The sequence below is a fragment of the Manacus vitellinus genome, unplaced genomic scaffold (assembly GCF_001715985.3).
Source record: "Manacus vitellinus isolate BGI_N305 unplaced genomic scaffold, ASM171598v3 scaffold_67_pilon, whole genome shotgun sequence".
NCBI classification, from domain to species: domain Eukaryota; kingdom Metazoa; phylum Chordata; class Aves; order Passeriformes; family Pipridae; genus Manacus; species Manacus vitellinus.
The window spans coordinates 2,244,886-2,255,193 of record NW_021940737.1 but is presented as its reverse complement, the minus strand read 5'-3'; positions in this window follow the sequence as shown (position 1 = coordinate 2,255,193).

Here is a 10,308-nt window from a genome sequence, read left to right as displayed (position 1 = left end):
TTTAAAGGAAAAAATTTTGCAAATTACAGATATCTCTTTTGTGGCACCTTTAGTATGCCAAATTATGCTTCAGTTAAATTTGATTTTATGTAACCCTATTCATGCAGCTGCTATTCAAAGAGCTATTAATATAATCAGTATATGTAGGAAAGTCTTGTCTGCTATTCAGATTTGCACCTTGATTTGAATAATGCATGTATTCATACTTCTGTATATTATCTTCTTCACAATTAGTCTATTACATCTTTTTTTGAGCGAAATGTAATATAAAGCTTTGCAAATCTTGTTCTTTGTGAATTTGAGAGTGAAATATTAATGTTAAAATCACCCTGATTTATAATATTTCGTTAGATTTTTTTTTCTTCCTGCTTTTTAATGTGAACTTCTGCTGCTTTTCAAATTACATATTGTTTTTCATGAAAACAGCTCTTAGAATGTCTCTTCCAAAGTCTGACTATTGTAGTAAAATGATATATTACTCTTTTTAGTTTTCTCTTTTTTGCCTGGAGATCTTTCAGAACAATTAGAAGTCAGGGTGTTGACTATTTCACTATTTCCCCTCCTGAAATCAAATGTATGTTTGCCACAAACTTCAGAACTCAACTCAGGCAATAAGAGCTTCAACTGAAATTTATATTCAGTATTGTTTTCTGCAATTCTCTGACTCACTATGTTTGTAAGGCATTTTGCCTTTAGATGTTGGTGTACACTGAAAGATCCCTGATTTAGTTTATGAAAATCAAATTTACAGGCTTGGAAGTCAAAGTCTTTGATTAAAAATGATGCAGCCTGCAGTACAGACTTTGTCCTCAGAAAAAGCTGGTTTATGTGTGAGATTCAGTCAATGCCAACTAAAAGGATTGAGACAGCACAAATGTAAAGAAAACATCTCTTTAGGGTTTTTTTTAATTGAAACACGTACACTGGCTTTAAATAGAACTACACAGAGTAGTTTTTTTCTCCTGGGAGGGACGTGGGTTTGTCTGAACCTAAAGGTTACAAACAGTGGTCCCCAAAGCTTTTCAGTTGTGTTTCTCTAACCATTGCATGCCTGAATTTTCCATGGAGGCAGAAAGAATGAAAATAAATTCACTCTAATATTTGAAATTTTGATTGCCGAATTTGTTTATATTGACTTGTTTTTTTTTTCCTGTTTTCTTTTGGGATGAATAATTAATTTTTTTCTTTTGAGCATGAACTGCATTAATTAACTGCATAGGTACTTGAATTTCAGATGAGCTCTAATTAGAGAAACATATTGCACCACAATACCTGACCATATCTAATAATCCAAGTTTCTGCTTACTAAAAGGGTTGTTTTATTAAGTATTCCCAAATCTTTTTTCTTTGTCCTTTTAATAGGGAAATAATTTCACAGAATGGTGAGACAGCCAGGGAGGAGAACTATTCATTTAGAGGAAAAAGCTTTTAAAGGCAGACTTCAAGTTCCAAGTTGTGCTTGTGACACAGATGCCCTAAAAACAATTTGTGTGATCCTTTCACTTGACAGCTCTTCCAGTAAAGGCACCAATTTGTACTTCAGACACATAAACTCCCTCTGGCCTGAAACAGGAAAGCAAACATGGTAAATCCATTGCAAGTCGTGGTCTCCAGGCATTGATATCATAATATTGAAATCTCTATCAAAACCCTTCACACATCCTTTCCAAACAGCCTTATTTTCACCCTGTGGATTTTGTTTCCAATGAGTGTTGTCACAGATGATTTTATTTGCTGAGCTTCTGTTTTGAAACCAGTAAGCCTTTTTTTTTTTTTTGAAATATCTACAGGTGAGTTGAATTTTTAATTATCAGATACAGAAACTGGTCAACAGAATTACCTAAATTTCAGCTCTGCTGGTGATAATACCTGAAATACCCACTGGATGTTTGTCATTAGCATGTACAAACTTGGTGGTGAACAAATCCTTACTGTAGGGCTGCAAAAGTGGAGGTTGACCTTGTCCTTTCTGTGTTAACAAACCAAAATTGCGTGTTGTTTCATGGTTGATATGTTTTCTTAATCCATAAAGTGAACCAGGAAAGAAAGGGACCAACTCTGAGCAGAACAAATGTTGTGAAGTCACAAGTATGACCTGTTTCCAGGACCAGAAGCATTGTGAATTGAGGTGAAGTCCAGGTAAGTAAGTTATCAGTACAAATGCTTTCTCATTTGGTAAAGAATAAGGTAATGCCTTTCAATATCAGGGATAAGTGAATGTACTTTAATGTTACTTGTCTGTTCAAGTAGAGAGAACTGTGTGCTACCAACTGAATATGCAATTTTTGGCAGTTTTATGGTTGGAGTGAATTGGCACCAAGGAAAGATTCCTGAAACTCAGCTCAGGTTGGTGATTTGGTCCATAAGGTCCAAGGCAGCCTTAGAGGGAACCAGCTCTTCTCTTGAGCTTTGCTAATTGTCAGACTGTTGAGCTGGAGAGTTTACCAGAAGACTTTTCAAGAATTGCCCTTGGGGATGATTTCTTTTTTAAAATGAAAAATGGCACAAACAACAGGCTTAGGTTAAGGAGATTGCTGAGGACACAGGCTGGGAAGGATGACATGACTAAAAAGAATAGTGGAATGTTGCCCAACAAGATGGCCTTTAAAACTTGACTAATAGAATTTTAACAGTTTAAAATGAAAGGTCATAACTTCAGGGACTAATAACTGAGGGAAGTTCTTAATTTGAGGTGCTAGATGAAAAATACCTGGATGCACTAGTCATTCACTGAATGACTGTAACCCAGCAGAGGGCTGCATCTGGGGAACAAATGACTGTGGTGTGCATCACAGGGAGGAAGCCCATGAGGAGCTGGGAGGTAATTTGCTACCCAGGGCAATGGTGGAGTTTTTATTCTCAACCATGTGCTCAGTGCAAGCTTCCCCTGCTGTTTAAACACCAGTCGGATTTGGAAGAAAAGGCTTTGTTAAGATGATCACAAGAATCTTTAAAGATCAAACTGAAGATGCTGTATCCTTTGGTACAGCAAACACATCCAAAAAAAAGTGTGTTAGGATGGCAAAAATCTTGGAGGAAGGAGTTCTTCAAGCTGACCAACTGCACTGCCAAAAATACAGGTATGCTTTATGTGGCCACAGGCTGCAACACGAAGGAGGATTTCTCACCACAAATGGAACAGCACAAGGGAAGAGTTATGGGACCAAAAACCAAGCTAATTTTAGGGCAGAATTTTAGCCTATATGAAGAGAGGCTGTATGATAAAGTTGCTGGAGCACCAGCAAACGATGTGATCCTCCAGTAGGTTCCTTCCAGTCCCAAGGATTATTTTGGGTGTGTTAAAATGCCAGATGTGTCGAACTTTCCCAATTTGAGTTTAAATGTGGACGGATTTGGAAAAGGCAGGCAGGATTATAGAGGTTTTTTTTTTATGACTGAAATGAAGGAACTTGTCTTTTTGATTGCAATGTGATGCCAAGGTCTCCCTGAGGTCTCTCAGTAGGGTAGGGGTTTTGGATGTTGCTGCTGCAAAGGTGTGGAGGGAGCTGGTTAAGACAAGGCTTTCCTTCTGTTTGCCTAAAGCAGGGAAGCTGTGCCAGAGGAGGAGATGTCTCTGGAGTGCTGAGCTTGCTACTGCTGCTGGGGGTCAGGAAGAATCATTTCCAACAATAGCTACTGGTCCTGGTGACTTTTCCATTGGCATTGGAAGCCAGTTTTTTGTATGGATTTGGTGCACTACGCTCATTTTGCTGTCCTAGACCTGTGCTTAAAGTCATCACTACATCTTCTGAGTGTGGAGAAGGAGCCTGCCAAGTTTTTTATCCTACCCCCAGGAGCAGCTGAGAGAAGTGCTGCTCTTCAGCTCTCATCTGGTGTAGGCACTGAATTGCCAAGGACATATGAGGGGGAAGAGCTGAATTCTGCTTTTGGCAGTGGCTGAGTGAAGAAAGGGTGCAGACAACAGGGTGTCTGTTGGTTATGCTGCATACTGTTGCTCAGGACACTTATTTTCTCCATTGTCTAGATTTCTAGTCCCTAGTAAATAAAAAAAAAATGTCTGCTATTTGTACCCCGCTAAACTCACTACAATGTGCTCCCCCCCTGCATTTCTGGCCTTTCAAATTTGTGGTTAGTCTCTCGAATGATCAGGGCAAAAGGGATTAGTAAATAGCTTTGGCATTAATCTGCATTCAGCTCTGTGTTGAACATCTATTATTTTTATGGCCATAGTAAAATGGGTGGCAGTGTAACAGCTGCCTTGGGTTTTCAATTAAATGCATTAATACATATGCAAGAAAATAGCCTGTCTCAATAGTATTTATAGAGAAGAGAACATTTTTCGAGACTTCTTGCAAATCATTATTATGCCTTTTTTTTAATGTGGCATTTGGAAATGTGAGAGTGGAGTTGCAGCCATGCTGCTTTATTGCTTGCAGGTGGAATGTGTGTGATAATCAGCCTGACCCCTTTGCAATCCTCCTTAATGAGGACAATTTTCATTGCATAAAAATAAGGGTTTATAACTTGATGAACAAGTGCTGGGTTTAGTATGAAGGTGGTTAATGCTTGCAGAAGGCCCTGAATGTGTATTTGCAGCTTTGCTGCACTATGTGTAAAAGAAATATTCATGGCACGAGTGAAGTGTGTAAAATCCTGGTTCATTCTGGTGGTTTGAGAGTGGGGGGGAGCTGCTTTGCTCATTGTTTCCAAACTGCTTTCTCTAACATGCCTTATTTTCTTCATCTTTGCTCCATGTCAGAATGATGCCTTTGACAGTTTTGTTTGCTTCCAGCTTTCATTCTTCTCCTTTGTGCCTTTGAGCTTTGCCAAACAATGCTGAACAATGAGGGAGTCGCTTTGTCCACCCAGCTCAGCTTTTGTCAGACTTTGCACTCCAGCTCATCCTTCCATTCTTTCCAGCTGGCTCTTGTATTTAGGGCCTCATATTCCTGCCAATGAGTCTGAAAGAATGGTCTTATCACACTGTTTTTATGGATGTTATTCCTTGTATGTGAGTGACAGACTGCCTGGTACACGTTAATATTTCCACCGTCACAAATGCAACAGCAAAAATCATGTCAATGTTAGAGCACAGAAGCTGACTGGTTAAAAAAAAATTAATTGCCATCCTGCTGTATTATCATCTGCTTCAGCTCCAAGGCAAATAGGAGTTGGAGAAGTTTTATAAGTCTCCATTCCCTTATCCAGAGTCAGTAATAAGACCTAACAGCTAAAAAGCCCACTAGGATTATCATGAGACAAATAGTGTTATGTGTGTAATTCAGTCATTTTACTCTGAGCACTAAACTCCTTTTATTGAATTGTTTTACTGCAGAAAGATTTTAATCTTCCATTGCTGAGAACACCTGAATAAATGAGGGAATGAAATCATGGATAACCTTGAACCATTTGGACAGTGAACTTGCAAGATTGCAGTCTTCTTTCTTCCCAGTGCCACTGCATCTCCCACGGTCTCACATTCCACAGCCCTTGGCTTCCCTGTTTACCAAATCACTGTTTGCTACTCTACCTAGGAAGGTGGGTAACAGAAATGTCTAAAATTATAACTAATTAGGATTTCATACTGTTTCTTTATGCATCTTTTGAAATTGTTATCTTCTTAAATCTCATCACGTAGGAAAAAAATTGCCAAAAAATTAAGCTGGACTGGAGTTTTGAATTGTTGTAAGATCCTCATCTATCATAAACAGCTCTCAAAACATCACAGTAAGTTCTTTAGAATCCATGGCAACTGGCTCAAAAGCATTAAAAGACAAACTGAAATTATTTATACCTGATACTGTTGCTGTGTAGATAGAAAACAGATACTGTGAGATATTTAAGTGGACAGACAGTGCAGATTTTATGAATTTGGGAAGTTTATTTTCTACAGCCCATCTCTATGAGTGATTTATAAAGGAGTCGTGATTGATGACAGAGTTAAGTAAGGAGAAAAAAAATATTTCTATTTACACACTTCAATTTATGGAACAGGAATGTATTTACATTGTCTGGCAAAAGAATTTTTTATTGTGTAATAAACCTTGATTTTCATATCAGGTTTCCACTGTCTGTACATAAGTCTCCTCTCAAGCATCTGTCCTGAAAAGCATATCATCTAAGCCAGGACTAGCTTAGTATAGACAAAATCATGTGTGTGATCAAATCTTAGTGTGATTTACAAGAAAAAAAAAGTGGTATATTTGCTCACAAGCACGTGGGAACAAAGAAGTGAGCTCTGCTTTGTCAGAGTTCAGGGAGAGACAGGTAAGAATTCTCCTGGAAAATGTGGAGTGACACTTCCTTCTCTGTTAAGATTAAAACAACCTTTTCAGCAGTTTCTGCTCCTTGTTTCTTCCCTCGGGTTCCTTCCAGGCAGCTTCTTGTAATCACCTCCCCATGATGCTCCTTTGGGATGGGAGTTTGAAGGGTGACATCACTCAGACACATATTGTGATATGTGTGACTAATCAGCACTTAACAATGCAACAATTAATTCCTCTGAGGCATTTTATTTGTCACTTAAAAATACTCCTTTGACTCACAGAGTAACTCATACCCTGCAGGAAAAATATCTCAGCTCATTAGAGCTGCTCTGCAGTTATCACTTGGCAAGTGGCAGCACTGACATCCCCGGGCCTCATTTATTTTAACCTCAGTCTGGTATCTCACCTCTCTTTTTTGTTTTTTTTTATGGCCTTTTTTTTTTTTTTTCACAGTGGAATATCTGTCTTGCTTCCAGGCAGAGCAAAGGAACAAACCAGCATTATTAAAAGGAAACAAATAATTTTTTTTTAAAAAGCAGGCCTTTATTTTTTCTTCAACGAACCTGTGTGACAAAGTACAAAAATGGCTAAAAAAAGGAACTTCCCCGTGTGAATGTTCTTTGTGAGCTCTGGGCTCAGTGCAAGAAGCATTAGTGTTTTCCACAGTGTTCTCATTTGCATTTTCTTGTCTTTCCCACAGATCAGTCCTGCTTATAGTTCCTCTATGAATCTACTTATTTCTTTGGCAGTTCATGCTCTCAAGAGGAAAACTGCTTTACCTCTTTGCCTGAATCGATTTTTAACATGGCTGATAAACCCAAAAAACCAATGACATCTGTGTCTCTGAAGGAATGAAAAAACCCCAAACCTTGACTCTTCTGTGCTAGGTTAATCTGCACAATGGGGATTTTTGGAGTAGTTTTTTTCTCCTTTTTTTTTTACAAGGCTCCAAAATGACGTGGTTTCAGCTGTCAACTACCACCTCTGAAAGACTGTGAAGACAAAGCTTGGTGGGCTCATCCTTTGCTTAACTATTTCTTTTGGCTTTATCTTTCTTTCTTTGGCTTTGCAGCTGATTCCAAACCATCTTGGGTCAGTACAGTGTCAGGACAATCAATTCTGCTTAAGACGTAGAATTGTGTGAGATGCTGTTTGCAGTCCTGAATTACACACCTGTGCTCACCAGAGAGATCTCCAGCCCTCTGAACTTTCCCTTCTGCTGGGATGACACCAAAGGGATTGACTGGGAGAATTGTCTCCTGCTTCCATGTGACTGTCTGGTGACGTGGTTGTATCCCTGCTTGGCTTTCCTGGGAAGCTTCTCCATAGCACAGCGTGATGTGTGCTCCTGGATACAGGTGCTGTGGATGTGGCTGCCCAGCTGCTCCTTCACAGCCACATAATGATTGCATTTTGCCCTTGCTATCACCAAAAAAATGTGGTTTTTTAGTACATATTGTTAGGCTGGAGCTAAAATCATGCTGCTGGAAACAAAACAGGGAAGTGTTTTTTCTATGAAGGAAGGCTGTTTTGGGAGGCAATGACTCAGAAAAGAGCTCTGGGGGTGAGGGAGTTCCCAGTGCAACATTATAAAGGTGATTCTTTCTCTGTCTGAACAAAGGAATAGGAAGTTGTCCAAGCTGTAATTACCCACAGTACAATTGTTACTGGAGTATCACCTTCAGATCTGGAAGTTTATCCATCCTGGAAGTGTAAGAGAGGAACTCTGAGATTTGGAAACCTTTCTTTGCAGTGGGATCCAGCAAAGTTTGTTAAGGAGAAGATAAAGGAGCAGCTTGCCCATATGTGAAGCACAGATTTAACAACAGCATCTCTCCTGTCTGGCTGGCAGAGGTAAAACGAGAACCATGCAATTAAATTTAAGACTAGGTGGTTTAGATTCCAAGCAGGCCCATCTTAAAAAGCGTGAGTGGTTTGCCAGTGGAATGATTTAATAAAGATTGTAATACATTTCCCCTTATTGGACATTCTAAAATCTGAACTGGATTTGCTTTTCTGAAGCAAATACTCCATTTCTAAGAAGATGAATACATAAAAGTCTTATAGCACAATTTATTCAGGGGGTCAGACAGGAAGATTTTAGTGATCCACTCTGTCCTTCTGTTGTGCAAAAAAAAAGTGCTCAGTTGTTGGTCTGTGTGCTCTGGTCATGTGAAAGGATTATTTCTTTAGCAGGCCCCAAGGATATCAATTTAACAGAGAGCTCTCAAGTCCACTTTTGTGATTCTGGCTGTTATTGTAAAATGAATAGTGGCCCTATCTCCCTTGTTGCATTAAGTCATAAGACTTAAGAGCTGATAATGTGTTTAATGTTGCTCATGCATCTTAAGCCAGCATGAGGCAACAATGAAAAAGGCAATTATTAGTTTCATTTTGCAATTAAAAAAAAAAATCCACGTCAGTGAGAATTATTGTGCTTTTGACTTGGCTTCTCTATTGGAATACAGAAACTAGATTGCTACTGGAAGAAAGCTCTGCTATTACAGAGTTCAAATGTAGGTGATAGTAGGAGAAACTTCCTCAAAACAGAGAAAACCATGGCAAATTTGGAAAAGAAGTGGTAAGTGTTAAAGACAATTTAATTAGAGAAATGTCATTTAGAACAGGTTAATTAATGGTTAAAAATACATATAATTTAGTTACTTGAAATACCTCTGTTTTGGTACTCCAAGCACAGTACAGTGCAATTCTGAAAGATCAGCATTATCCCATGTTGCCTTAAAAATAATGTTTAATACTAATGACTGTTACCCATTTGGATATTCCTAAACCTCCTGAATTAGATGTGTTTCAGCACTCAAGATACATTGCTGCCAGGCATTTCCCAGCCAGAGGGAATTCTCTTTATTTCTCCCTCAGTAAAGCTGTTTTACAGTTTCTGTGCCAGAAGACTGTGGTCTTCTCTATGCCCTTGGATCCCTTCAGATGGAGATGACTGTTGTCTGCAGCTGCTGCTTCCTGTTTTATTGCAACTGGATACCCTGTTTCTTTATTCTTTATTCTTATTCTTTAGTCTTTAGTCTTTATTCAGGCTTTGTCCTCGATTCAGGTACATTCCTTATACCTGCCCCTTTTCTTTTGCAACATTTTTTTAGACCTAAACATAAACATGTTTTGAAGAATACAGGGATAATCCCAGGTGTGAATACAACACAGTCCAGCTCTTCCATGCCTGCCCCTTGTTGGGATCACACAAAAGTACAGTACTGATCTAGTTGTTTCCATTTTATCTAATATGAGAGTTTTCAGATCATTGTTATACTGGCTGCTTGTAAACCCATGATCTATAAAGGCTACAGAGTGTGAGTGCTTAAAAAGGTATGTTTTTCGTGAGTTCAGTATAATGCTGCCTGGTTTGATCTAACTGCTCATGTTAGAATGAATTCACAGGTTTTCTTAAAACCAGATCTGTGCACGTGCTGTGAGTTTGCAGAATTTGCACTTGTCAGCAGTCAGAAATTTTCCATTGGATAATTTATTTCTATTTAGGTAATCTTTAGCTCCTTTTGAAAAGAAATGCTAAATTATTCATGGGCTATATGTTTACTTTTCTCAGTACTTCAGAGATTGTCAAATATCTGAGAGGAGAGTGTCTGTCTCCCATTACTCTGTTTAAGAGGTTTAGGAACTCCTACTCAGCAGATCAAAGAAGTGAAGACTCTTTAATTTGATCACAGAGAAAACAGAAATTTCTCAGTCTAGTTTGTATAAAGCACACATAAAAAATTTCAGTGAGAGAAGCATAAAATTAATCAAAGTGAATTCAGGGTCAAAGAAAATCATATCTTGGCAGTTTTGAGGTTAATCAAGCACTGATGGCATAAAAAAAACATTGGTGGATTCTCCCTTTGTCATTTTAAAGTCGAGACTGAATTTTAGAACCAATGTTTTAATAGAAATATTCTGGGTCAAGCAAGAATAAGAGCAGAGTCATCTTCTTGACCCTTTATAGAGATTCCTTTGCCATTGATCTGTGTAGTTCTTATGAAGTAGTTTATTTAGCAGACATAAGGTATGTAAGTTTTAATGTGGAACTTTTGAACCTTCTTCAGACCATGAC